The 14169-nt window shown below is 44.1% G+C and overlaps 1 protein-coding gene across 1 annotated transcript in view; it reads left to right on the forward strand.

The window, feature by feature from the left end:
* The window catches only part of Arhgap24 (Rho GTPase activating protein 24), a 310110-nt gene that overhangs the window by 97135 nt on the left and 198806 nt on the right, over nucleotides 1–14169 (forward strand). The window lies entirely within an intron of this gene.

The raw sequence follows: 14169 nt of genomic DNA on the forward strand, positions 1-14169 counted from the left end.
AGTGGCATCAAAAGAGTGTTATAAAATGAATTTAATTTTGCAGGTATCTTGTGATGGAAACTTGACACACAGTTACCGGTCAAAAAGGATTATCTGATGAATTCACTTGCAAAAGCTGGGTTTTGTTTGTTTGTTTGTTTGTTTTGTTTTGTTTTGTTTTGTTTGAATAAGCCTTTTCTATTAAAACAAACAAACAAAAAAACCTCTCAGTAATCAAGCAAGCATTATTACAGTTCTGGGCCTTTAAATAACTGCTTGCACATGTTTGGCCTGTGGAACTGGGGACGCGTCTACCAGGGCATCAGTGTGCCTCGATGTCTGCAACATCTGTTCGTTTTGCTTTGTTTGTCTTTCCTAGTTCTCAGCTCCCATCCATTTTAGTGTATTTAATCCATACTTAAATCTTAGGAGAGCCCAGAACTGCTCCTCCACAGCCACATTCCTCCTCTTTGATCAGTTCGTCGGTGTCTCCTTACTCCTCGATAAAAGCAGAAAGGGCTTTAGACTGCGGTTCTTGTAGAGCTGGACAGTCCAGTTGATGTGGTGGTTTCAGTGCAGTGTAGGTGGGCGCGGGTTGATTTGTGTGTATGGCATGTCATTTGTATCAATAACGCTTACACAAAGGCAGTCAATCAAACATATTTTCCCAGATTTATAGGGTGTGGGAATCTAAAATGTGAGAGCATTTCCCCCTCAGTGAGAACAGCTGTAGCACTGAGTTCACCGCTCTCGGGATGGAATCCATGACTAAATGTTAATTAATGCAGCCGGAGTGTGGAAAGGTTAGTCAGACGTGTTGTATTATTTGTTTCCCCCCAGCGAGAACTCGTTGTAAGAAGCCTGATTCTTGTTTGCCCTATTAAAGCCCTTTTATGCTTACTTCTTAGAGGAGTGCCCCCTTACGGAACCAGATTCCAGATGTTTCAGAGGCTTTGAAGTATCAGTAGGGAAAATTTCTTTCCCTGTTTATTCTGTCACATCAGGGCCTGTTGGCTTTTAAGCCAGCGTGGTATTAAATGGATGGCTTGGGCCTTTTATCTCCAGTAATAATGCCAGGCAGTCTGCTGGCTGCCCAAAGACCACAGTGTTCAGAGAACGCACTGATGTCAGATGGGTGTTCTTGAGCCTGCGTTAGAGAGCGCCATGTCTTGGGGTCTAAGACATATGTTGTGGCTGGGCACATGTTTTACAGACAGTGCATATCCCATAGGACCTGGTCTACACCACATCTAAGACTATGTAGTGAGATGCCTGAAGTTGTCTTTTGTAAAAAGTAGCCAGGAAATTCAAGCTGCACAGCTATGTTCATGGCACGACTTCCCATATGCTCACAGCTCCACCAAGACAGGGCGCTTTCTGAGCACTGATGTGATACACAGTACCCTGTGAGTTGAGATTTATAATTCTGAGTGGCTACAGAGTGTGAAGAGAATTGTGCCAGTTGTGCTTTGCAAAAAGAAAAAAAGAAAAGAAAAGAAAAGAAAGAAAGAAAGAAAGAAAGAAAGAAAGAAAGAAAGAAAAAGCTGGAAACTCATACACGTGACACTGAGAATCAAGTGTCTTTGTCACTAACCTCAGTAACTGGGACTTTATTTCTGCAGCCTTGGGAAAGAATGACATTTCTAGGCAAGTGCCTTTGTTCTCAATGTAAGAATATGGAAATCTATTGCACAGAGTTAACACTGAATTTTTGCAAAATCAGGATTATTTACAAACTTGATACTTGATTTATCTTTTCAAATGGGAATGACAAGGTAACATTTTCCAATCGCATAACTTTTTAACATGAAAATTTGAGGAGTTACACTGGAGTATTTTCATTAATCAGAAATTGAAGGAGAGATTGCAGCTGTATGGCTGGTACTTTGTATGGACACATACATCCATATATATGCTTGTTTATGTATATATGTGTGAATATGATATGTGCATATATGACCATATATATGACAAATCTGTATTCCACATCAGTGGTCTCTGCAGCATTCCCAGTTGGTCACTTCGAGGAAAGCACCCCACATGCTACGCATAATGTATACAGACCCAGCACACCTGTCTTTATGGACAAAATGCCAAAGCCTAACTAAGGTGTGTGAATGAATATGAGACGCTTAAGTCCTTTAGTTCAATTGACTCATGACAATTTCCAGTAAAGCTAGCGAGAGCCCCCAGCTCCTTGCTACTTAGTCTAACATTATATGCACGCACATTTGTGTATGAACGCACTTTATCTTCATTGCCGTATCTCCCTATGTAGAGAATTTTATTGGCATTGGTCTGAAATGTCTAAAACTAAAAAGTATTAGGAAATACCAACAAATTTCAACAGAATTGGGAAACTTGCATCTTTGTATACTACTAAGTTTTATTCATTTGCATATCGTATAACCATGCATATTTTAGGCTTTCAAGAACCTGTGAAAACAATCTACTATAAATTAGTGTGGATTTTTATAGATTTATTACCCCTGAAGTGAATTATTCTTTTCAACAGTGCCATGATTTATAACCTCTCACTTCAATTTTTCCAATTTCTCTACCTGTTTCTTCAAAAAGATGTCAGCCAAATTGGCAAATTTGAAGAATATATGGCCAGATGTGCCAGGCGTTAGATGGGAGCAAGCATTTATGGCCAAGTGCTAAGCTCTGGGGAAATGTGATTGAGAAAGGAATGCTGGCAAATGTTTAATGTAAAGTCCTTGAAGAAATAAAGGGAGGCTGGTCTCTGCTTCTTACGATGTGTTTGGGTTGAGTTTTCCTGGTTTGTTAACAAAATTAACAGAATCGTGAATGGAGTCGTGGTGCATTGATTATTTTCGTAGTAACCTCTTAGAAGAGTAAAGGGCAAAAGAGACTCGGAGCTAATAATGGACAAAGAAAAAGAGGAGTCTGCATCCAGTTGAGGAAGGAATCCCACCTTCCCTGCTCTGGCTGCAGCCTTTGTCCTCAGCCCAACAGGTACCCAGCTATGTGGATCTGTGATGTTAGGTGGAGACCATGCTCCTGCTCCAGAACGCGAACCGTTGCGCTCTGTGCGCTCCTCCCTTCTGGTTCTGTGACTCTGGTGGCAAAAGCGGGCTAAAACCCTGACATGATTCTTCCTCCTACTTCCCTGCCTTAGGCTCTGGCTGTAGGATCCTGGTACTGAGAAGTTGTCACTGGAATGCAACACCTCCCATGGCCTGGTCCTTGTGTTCCTCTCCAAATGGTCATACTTTTATGATGCGGATTCGGGGCAGGGCTGGGGGCGGGGCCGGGGCGGGGCCGGGGGCGGGGCTGTTCCTTGTCTCTGGGATTGGCAATACATTTCATAGGGCAGGCTGCTCCCTCTGTGGACACGGTCCTTTTGGGTGGAACACAAGGAGACTTATGCCCAGATGCTTTCTTTCTGAGTGTTTGCAGCCAGCGCATTCATATTCCCAGGCCTGAAAAGGGAGGGTCGCACAGGCTGTTCCTCTGCTGCCCTCATTGTGTGCTCTTCTCACTGGGTCATCAGCTGAGGCACCCAGCCAAGCCAGAGGCTTAACAGCTTTGTATTTCATCAGGACGCCTCAAGTTGGGAGGACGGAGAAGGTTTCAAAGTGTATAGGCTGTGCTTTTGTGCCTCCATTAAAAAAAAAAAAAAAAAGAGTTGGCTAAAAAAAAGACTAATGTTTATTTTATGTGATGAGTGCTTCGTCTACATATATGTATGTGTGACATATGTATTCCTGGTGCCCATGGATCCCAGAATGTACTAGATCTCCTGGAACTAGAATTAAGAATGGTTGTAGGCTGCCGTGTGGGTGCTGGGAACTAAATGTGGGTCCTCTGCAGCAGTAGCAAGTGTTCTTAGCCACTGAGCCATCTCTCCATCCCAGCTGGCCTGACTTTCTTTAGGAAGCAAGCAGTTTTGCACGTCCCTCAATGGTTCCTGCCTATCATTAAGCCACTCTCTGTGGGAGGGAAGCACGTCCATTTTCCTAGTCCTGCCTTGTAACAACCATGGTCGGGCTCCACCTCCCATTTGCCTTCTGCCTGCCCATAAGGTTGGAAGGGATGCAGCTCCACGCAGCTGGTCAGCCCAGGGCAGGACTCCATCTCTAACTTAATTCTGTTCCTAAGCTTGGAAGGGGATGTGGCTCTGTACAACACCGCTGGTCTTTTCATCTTAGAATCTAGGGGTTTAATAGCATATTTCTCTTCAAGCCTGAGGCCCTCAAGGCAACTCCGGAATGACGTGGAAGGTATTTTAATATATTTTGACCTGTAACTTTAAAAGCAAGTTTCTGGGAGACATCCTTGTGGGGAATACTATTAGGATGCTTACCGGGAGTGCTCTCTGGAGATGGCTCATCTGTGAGAGAAGAAGGGTGGCTGACTGGGGCAGGCAGAGCCACCTGCCTTCTGTTGGAGCTGAGGTTGTATCTAAGATACAGAGCTCTGAAGATGGAATGCCTCTTGGCACTGCTCAGACACAGGATCTGGCTTTTCTTCCCAGTGTAGTGTCGTGACAATGTAGAGTAAAAACACACCGCCATAAGTGGTCTTACCTGTTAGGAATAACTGTCACGAAGGAAATGTCCTTCCAAGGCCACTGTCAGACCCTGAAGTCCGTTCTTTAGAGAATAACACTGGGGTATCTGTTTTCGGGTCTTTACACCCCTGTATACATCAGGTAAGAGACTGCCCATTGTCTAGCTACCAGGAAACACGTGTGGCGTGAGACAATGCTGGGAATTAGTCCTCCACACAAGCAGAGACCCATTATGGATCTCGAAGGCCCGCGCACCACAGTCTTACTGCCTCATCTGGGCTAGTTCCCAGAGGTTGTCTTACGTTGCCCAAAGAGAGAAAAGAGGAGGTACATACAGAAGAAAGTGGGACGAGGAATAAAGAAAGCAGTTCCAGAAGCAGAAGGGCCAGTGTGATCCACCGAAGGTGATGTTCAGTTAAAATCCTTCAAGAAGAGAACAAATCACCACTTTGCCTTTCACCACGACTGTGCTAATCATTTCCAACACCCTCACCAATTTTGATAACAATGTTTCCCACCTAAATGATTTTTAGGATTTCATAGGAGCTAAGCATAAGACATAAATATCCAGAAAATAGAATAAATGCACTACAGATCATGTTTTTTTAACCGAAACTGTATAGAACTGTGCACTTTTGACTCTGTAAACATCCCCTCCCACCGTGGACGTAGGTGAAGTGCAGTGGTTTAAATCCAGGGCCAAGGACTCTGTTAATCACGATCTTTGTCTTCAGGTCCTGTTTCTGTGTTTAGATGTTTATTTCCCTCTATTTCCTGTCTCATCCTGTGACACGCTCACATAACGTGACAGACTTTCTACTGTTGCCTCTTCCTGGCTCTAAGTGGTGATGTCAGTCAGACTTTAGCTCCCCAGTGTGATTGTTCTTCTCGTCCCCCACAGCATGAATCTCGTCAGATCTATGTCACACATTAACAAGAGAATTTTTTCTTGGTGGAGCATTTCATGGATCTGGAGTCTATAAAAGTTTTTATTTACCAAAGTTTGTGTCTGCTCAGATGGCCGGTACAGCTGTGTTATGTTACAAACCAGCTGAAGAATAAATAGTTCTGACAGATGTTCATGGGTGTCTCTGGGAAAGGAAATACTTGGCTAGTTTTTTAGTTCAGGAAGGTAATTATGTAATATTGGCAATAAAAGTTTACCAGTCATGTCTGTGTTTGATTCCTGGGCTGTACAAATGATATCATTTGATATATTAAATTACTGTCATTTAAATATGTAATTCGCAGGCTGGAGAGATGGCTCAGTGATGAAGAGGTAGGGTTCTTCTTCCGGAGGACTCAGGTTTGATTCCCAGCACCCATGTTGGGTGTCTCACAATTGGAAGTAACTCACACTCCAGGGGAATCTTATGCTTCTGGCTTCTACGAATGCCCCTGCATATACCCACACACAGATACACACATATACACAACTAAAGATAACATAAAACTTAAGAAGTAAGTCACGTCACTATTTGGCATGTATTCTATATGTAAATGTGAGGAGAATTTTGAAGAGAATTTAGTTTTCTTTTTAGTTGTGTGGGCCTACATGTGACTGTGGGCAAGAGTTCAGTGCCTGAAGAGAGCGGAGAGGGCACTGGCTCCTCTGCAGCTTGAGGCATAAGCAGCTGTGACCTGTCAGACATAAATGCTGGGAATGGAATTTGGGTCTTCAACAAGAGCAGTATGTGTTCTAAACCACTGAGTAATGTCTCCAGCACGACAGGAGCACTCTCAGTCAGTGGTCTAAGTAAGACTCGGCCATTGTCTTGATCCCTACTTAAATATATTGCTAAGGTGTCTACTTACACAATAGTGACAGTGTCTTAAATGCCCCCTTTCATCTCAGAACGATGGTAACATCCATGCAGTTGTATTTGTCACTCAACGGCAGCAGGGACCACCTCTGTCTCCCGAGGAGGTCTGTAGGTGGCAGGGCAGACTCCTGGGGGTGTGCAGACCATCTAGAAAGTCAGTAGTGGGAGTTGCTTAGCTATGAAAGCTGTATGCTCCAAATTCTCAGAACATGAATTCAATACATTGTTTCAGTCTGCATGGCCCCTACTCTGCATTCTTTTCTTTAGAGCAAGTTTGGGGGATTTTGTTTTGTTTCCCAGCTCTGTTCCTACATAAAATACTTTGTAGTGCGACTTTGAAAGGGCCTATTTGCATGGCACAAAGAGAATGTTTTAGATGTTTTCTCATGCGTTGGCGTCCATGCTTGTGTCATTGGAACCACCAGGCATTTAAAGCTTTTATGAACCTATGGCCACTCAGGAGGTGTGTCCGTCGGGAGGAAGTTTTTACACTGTGGATATGCTGGTCTAATCCCCATCACTGTGTGCTAGATTAGGGATCCGCGAACATCTTCTGGAAAGAATCAGAGAGTTAAGATCACAGGATTTTTCATACCATAGGGTCTCTGCCCCCTCTCTGCTATAGACACAAGCAAGTGAGGGTGGCTGGCTAGCTCCCAATGCAACTTTGTTCATCCACTCTTAAAATAAGCTCAGGTAATTTATATGGCAGAATCTATAATTCCACGCCAGACTGAGAAAGCTGAGGTAGGAGGATTGTCTTAACTTTGAGTCTGCTTTGTGATACATAAAGAAATCCAGACCTGGCTGGGCTACAGTGAGACCTTGTCTTAAATAAAAGCAAAGATAGAAGGTTGAGACTAATCTCAGCTGGTAAAGTGTTTGCTGGTGAGCATTAAGACTGGAGTCTGATTCCTGGCACCCACATACAAAGCAGAATGTGGTAGTATACCAATAGTCCCAGTTCTGGGAAGACGAGGATCCCTGGGCCCACTGGCTGGTCAGCCTGGCCCACCTGGCAAGTTCACAGCTGTAAGAGATAATGCCTCAAAAAATTAGGGAGACAGCTCTCCTGAGAAATCATATCTAAGCTGGATCTCTTTTTTCCATATGAATGTGTATACATGTTCATATGCAACCCCTTCCCATATGAGCATACACATACATACACACACACACACGCATAGACACACACACACGCACACACATGCACACACGCACACACACGCACGCACACACACACGCACACACATACACACACATACATACATACATAGACACACACATGCACACACACGCGCGCACATACACACACACATACACACACACGCACATACACACACACATACATACATACATAGACACACATACGCACACACACACACGCATACACACACACGCACACACACACACGCACACACACACACACGCACACAGTCAAGGGGGTGCGGGGGAATGGAGACCAGAGAGAATTGGGGCAAAAGAATTGCTGTTAGTTGGAGACCAACCTAACGATGCTAGGTAGTATTCTGGGCCAGCCTTGACTACAATGTGAGACATAATCTTAAATGAACCAAACCAAAAAAATGAATAAATAACATAATCTGAAAAGAACTATTATTTCTCTTTTGAATCTTCCTCTAGCCACTTGAATATGTAAAATATAGACAGCAGACCAGAGTTGGCCCATGGGACACAGCTTTCTGATCCTTGTGCCAGTTTTTTTTTTTTTTTTTAAGCTATAAAAAGCACATCAAAGACACTTATAGAAACCAGTGGTCTTTGTCGGTGCCACCAGAGCTAGGATTAGACCTTGGAGACAGCCTGTCTCGGGCACAGCATTGCCTCGTCGGAGTCATGGTTGGGTAAGTGACTGGCAACACTTTTATTTAGAAGAGCCATCTCTGAATAACCTATTCAAATACCATGGCGAACCTGAAGATACCAGTGGCCAGAGTCTGAGCCCTGCTCCAGCTCCTCCAGAACCAGCTGTACCTTCTGACCAGCACTAAAACCTGTATGACTTAAAACAAGAACTGCCATGAAGAGTTGACTGCACATGATTAGAAACGAACTGTCTCCCACACTCTGTCAGTCCACTTGAGTTCAGGCAGGGATTTATGCGTGTTTGGATCTGGAAGCACCCACATGGTTAAGTAAACCTGAAATATATTCTAAACTGTCATTTTCACATGTACGTTACCATCTTGCAGTGCTCAGTATCTCTCATAAAAATGTACCTTTTATGGACAAATCAGGTAAAATGACCAAACGTCTCTTCTACAATGTTTGTTCCATGCCCTACCAGTGCTCAGCCTTTCCCTGGCCACCCCTCCCGCCACTGAGATTCCTCTAGCACCACCATGGGACATGCCACGTTCCCATTTGACCTATAGGAACACATTGGGTCTCGTGCTGACATATGTGGGGCCTTAACATCAGTGGTTAATTTAATGTGATGTGGCCAATGTCTTTTCCCTTGCTGACAATCAGCACGGCACGCTCATGTCTCTCATGCTAACAGCAGACTCGATGCCCACCTGAGCCCACGAGCCACGTGCTGCAGCCTTCGCCCACCAGGAGAATGCAGACAGGCGTGCTCTCTAGATCCCATTGAGGCCAGATAGCTAGGAGCTGTGAAAAATGAAGGTAGCAAGAAGGAATTAAGGTAAAATGTTGAAAAGTCATGATCAATATGAACTATAACTTCTTCTGTCCCCTGAATTGACATATGCTGAATTTTAAAAAATTTTTTCTCTTCTCTTCTTGGAAGTTATTGAGAAGGGAGATGATGCCTCGTATCCCCCAACATTTAGTCTAGTGTCAACACACACTACACAGTCAGTGTATGTCTGCTGGTTTAATGAGCAAATGTGACCTTGGTTTTATCTGGTAGAGGGGCTGTACCGGTCTAGTCAAAATTAGAACCTTTCAGGTCTGAGTTATTGTGCTGGCTTGTAGCTGCTTCCCACTGCCTTAGGAGACTGGAGGTTCAAGAAACTCATTAACTTTCCATACTGTACTCTTCCCTTTAAAATCCAGTCCCCACGGCCTCATCACGCAGGCCACCTCTAATAGAGAAGCCAACCGTGCCTTTTATTACCTTGGTGACAGAAGCTATTTGTTAATGAGTTATTTGCCAGAATAATTGTATTTTCCTTGCTTGTTGTTCTTTATAGCACCGTTTTCGTTATGCAGGCTCAGGCTGTTTGTGCTTACCTGCCCTTTTCATCCAATAACCAAAAAAAGACTTTGTAATTGAATGAAGCTGAGAAGACAGAGGGTAAAAGACCCAAACAACTATCAGGGCTGTTACTGAGACTGGAGTTCCTGGGGTAGGTTTTTCTCCTGTGGATGGGCATCGTGAAGGAGCTTAGCTGGAACAAAATCATGCTTGAGTGAGCTGGTGGCTGCCAGAGAGAGCAGCCAGTGACTCAGAGAAAACCCACTACTAAGGAAGTAAACATTTGAGAGGAAGTGAGTGTGTGGCAAATGGGTGCTGAGGAGTATGTGGGGATGAGCCGCAAGGAGGCCAGGGAATCGCTGGGTCCGGCATCTTCAAAGCCCCATGACATCAGTCCTAGAAAGGCCAAGAGCATGTGCACTGGGGCTCTGAGAGGTCTTATGCATCTAACAGTGTGTGGTCCTTCCTTTTGACATCCCTTAACCACAGATAAGATGACTGGCAGCTGAAGGTAAAGCCACCAAGAGCACTGACTCTATTTTATTGACATCAACCCACACTGACATGCTCAACTTAATGACCACTGAAAGACCCTATTTTCAAGTTTAGGAAGCTAAAATTATTTATTATTTATTATATTATTATTATTCATTATTATTGTTGCTTTTTATGAGACAGGGCTTCTCTGTGTAGTTTTGGCTGTCCTGGACTCACTTTGTAGACAAGGCTGGCCTCTAGAATTCTTAAATTCTGAAGTACTTCAGTGTTTATTTGCAAGAAACAGACCTCAGTCAGTCCATACCAGAATATTCAGTCTATGACAAAAAGGAGGGCTCTACATCTACTAAGTCCAGATCTTGAGATGTGTGTGTCCCCATGGGGTTTAGAACCTGCCAGACTGTGGAGGCCAGGGCCACTAAGGATGGGCCATGGAAGCAGGCACACAGGTAAAACCTTGCTCTTTCCTGAAAAAAACAAACAAACAAACAAACAACCACCTACTTCAGGTTTATTTTTTCAAGTTTCACTCATAGATTTTTGTTTTATTTTTAACATTCTCCCTACAAGCAATAGACCGGACAACTAGCCATAATTTTCTATCTGTTTTGGTCTCTTCCTCCTGCTTAAGTAAGGCTGATTTTGTCTGGGAACAAATTCCTTTTTCAGGTGACACTCGGTATATTAAACACCACTACGCTGTGTTTAGTCAGGGATGAGCAAACTCTGGGTAGCTTTCCCTCCATCTCACCCAGCGGCCCAAGCCTTCTGCTGTGACTTAGCAACATGTCCGTGAGACGTTGAAGAGCAGAGTGTCAAGGCCGGCAATTAAGGCTTCTGGAAAACAATTAGTGCAGGGCACGACATAGTGGGGGGTCTCATTTCTTAGGCGCCAATCGCATTGTCTTCTCAGGAATCATTATTCCCAATGTGTTGCTTACAGGACTCAGGGAGATAATGACTAAGCCTAAGCCATGCTTCAGGCTGTTTGATGCTGATCTCCTGGCTGTGACTTATCATAATGGGCTTTCTGATTGAAAGATAAATACCTCATTTCATGGATGCAAATCAATTATTACTTCAATAGTTCATTTATTGCATGTGTTCTGGTTTTCGAAACCCCACACAATCATACAGACCACTAGATTTTATGCAGATTCCTTCAATTTCCTAGAACCGCCTCTGCTCCAACTGAGAAGCTGCTGGTTCCCTCCAGTGGCCACGCTTCTTCCTGTCCTTGAAATCCACTCTCTCCTACCTTTCCAGGAACTGTGTTCTGCTGATGTCTTGTTTATTTTTATATAGCTTTCCCTTCTTTGCTACATTATTCTCATAAGAAATTTCATCAAAAAGCAAATTAATCTCACACATGTTTAATTTCAAAGCCATGCACATTAGGTAATACCTCTGACTAAGTGCTGAGTCATCATCTCCTGGCTGTCCTCTCAGTATCCGTCAACTTAGAACTCTTTGCAGCAGGCATTCTCCGCGCTCTTATAGAATTCATGCCAGCGCTCCAGTCCACTTCAGCTCCCTAGGAAGACTCTTTTGTATTAACATTGGTGCAAGTGAATGCTTCTGGGTGCAATTACTGTTTTGGTTCTAAGATCTGTCTCGTGAGAGCCATCTCCGCTGCTTGGCACAACTGGTAACTGTTCATGTATGCCTCTTCCATTGACTTCTTTCTCTGTGCGTTTATGCAACCATCAGTGAAAATGGCAACATGGAGTTATGACGTTAGATAGTGCATGTGATGCCCGCAAGCATTGTGAATACCAGCATCACTCAAATGAGGCTGGTGTGATCTTTGCATATTAGTCCCATATTAGTCAACGTGTGTAGCTTCTTTCTCATCTTTACTGTGTGTGACAGAGGGCCCTTTAAATCCAGTGTCTGCTCCTTTTCGTCCTGAAGAACTGAAGTTTTCTCCCTCCTACTCTGCTTATCCTATAACCTATGACCGCATTGACTGTTGTTTAGACGAGGCATCCCTAGGAAGTTTGGCCTTGAGTTAAGATGCGGTGCCTCAGCATCCCTCGATCTGGAAGTACAGACATGCACAGACCACTCGGCAGAGCAGGATGCTTATAAGCCTTTACGTTTAGACTATTTTAGGATTGTATGAAAAGCAGAGAGAGCTTGCATATGTAAAGTGACATTTTATATTCAAATATGATCCTCCCCTTCTATTTAAAATGAACAAACAAACAAACCAGAAGGTGGAGAGATGGCTTGGCAGTTAAGAACACTTGCTGCTCTTGCAGAGGACCCAGATTAGATTTCCAGCGCCGACATCCTGGCTCACAACTATCTGTAATTCCAGCTGCAGGGGACCCAGTGTGCTCTTCTGGCCTCAGTGAGCACAAGCTGTACATGTGTTTCACAGACATACACAAGGGAAAAGCATTCATTTAAATAAATGTCACTTTTTAAAAGTCAAATTTGAAAGGCTCTATATAAACCATCTTTGGTAAATTTCACTCTTCTACTCAGCTCTCGCATCTATAGCTGCAGCAGGTGCTCCATTTCTCAGACATCCTCTCTCTATGTGTGTGTGGAGCATTGCACATGCCGTATCCTTGCTTTAGCCTGGCTTCTTCCCAGTTTCAGAGGGGGCTAGCTTGAGCTCATCTCTGTGACTCAACATGAACTGTACTTCTTTGTTTTATTGTTTGTGTAGGTGAATGTGTATTTGTGTCTATATATGTGTGTCTATGTCTATGTCTGTGTCTGTGTGCATGTTTATGTCTGTGTCTTTGCCTGTGTCTGTGTGTGTCTGCGTGCATGTTTGTGTCTTTGCCTGTGTCTGTGTGTGTCTGCGTGCATGTTTGTTTCTTTGCCTGTGTCTGTGTGTGTCTGCGTGCATGTTTGTGTCTTTGCCTGTGTCTGTGTGTGTCTGCGTGCATGTTTGTGTCTTTGCCTGTGTCTGTGTGTGTCTGCGTGCATGTTTGCATCTGTGTCTTTGTCTGCGAACATACATGAGAGTGCTTATGGAGGCCAGAAAAGGGCATTGGATCCCCTGAGACTGAAGCCACATGTGGTTGTAAGCTAGTCAGTATATGATCTAGAAACCAAACTCCAGTCCTCTGCAAGAGCAGCGGGTGTTCTTAATCTCCCAGGCCATCTTCCCAGGCCTCATCTATGTTTCTTTAGGGATGAGTAAGCTCACCAAGCCCTCCAGCCTTTGAAGATCTATACCTTTTATATTTTTGCCTTGCCAACAGGAATACTAAAACCCAAGAGAAGTAGGAGGAAGATTTGCTCATCATTGTGTTTCTAGCATGTTATTGAATTCATGCTTATTAGACAAAGGGAGGAAAGAGATGGACAGAGGGAGGAGAACACAGAATAAACTGTGGGTATGGTAAACTGGCCAATAGATAACCAGAAGACCCGGGTACTGTGGTAACTTGGTAATGTGATTCAGAGCCAAGGTTTGCGTTAATGCACTAACCATCCAGTTAGAATCAGTTGTACACAGAACTGGGCATGGCGCTGCGTGCCTGTCATTAGGAAGCCAAGGCAAGGAGACTGCAAGAGGCTGGGGAGCACGGTGAGGGCTTGTCTCAGAAGAACAGAAAATGACTCCGCTGTGAGACAGACTCTGTAAGCCAAGTTCTTGTCCTTACAGAACTATTGTCTGAATGAGTATCTCGTAGAAGTAGTCTCCCCAAAATATTTGGTGAAGCGTGATAAAGCCCTTTTGGGGAGTATCTATGAGGATGAGCAGATAGGAATGGCAGGGCTCTTCCTAGGCAAGGCAGCATTGTTAGCTCAGTTGCCGTGTGACTGTCTACACTCTGCTGTCGCCCAAATGAGAGTGGAGATCTCCGTGAATGAGTCCTGGGAGCCTCCGTCCACCTGTCCATCTGTCTTCTCCTCAACTTACCCACCAGGCAAGCATTCCCAGTTCTTTCTAATGCACTGAAATCCAGCGATGAGCGTCACTGACATCTTCCCCATCAGTTCCCCCTGCACATGCGTGAAGAATCAATTTCTGTGAAAGCACTCAACGGGAAGGATATGAGATGGTTTATATTCTGGTGTTTAAAATGCATTTCTTCTGGCAGGCTCCATTTACTTCCTTTCTTCGGTGATGAAAGTCTGTCCCTGAGCCACATACAACCCCTCCCCACAGCCAGGAAGAG

Source organism: Acomys russatus, chromosome 28 (assembly GCF_903995435.1).
Source record: "Acomys russatus chromosome 28, mAcoRus1.1, whole genome shotgun sequence".
Taxonomy (NCBI): Eukaryota; Metazoa; Chordata; class Mammalia; order Rodentia; family Muridae; genus Acomys; species Acomys russatus.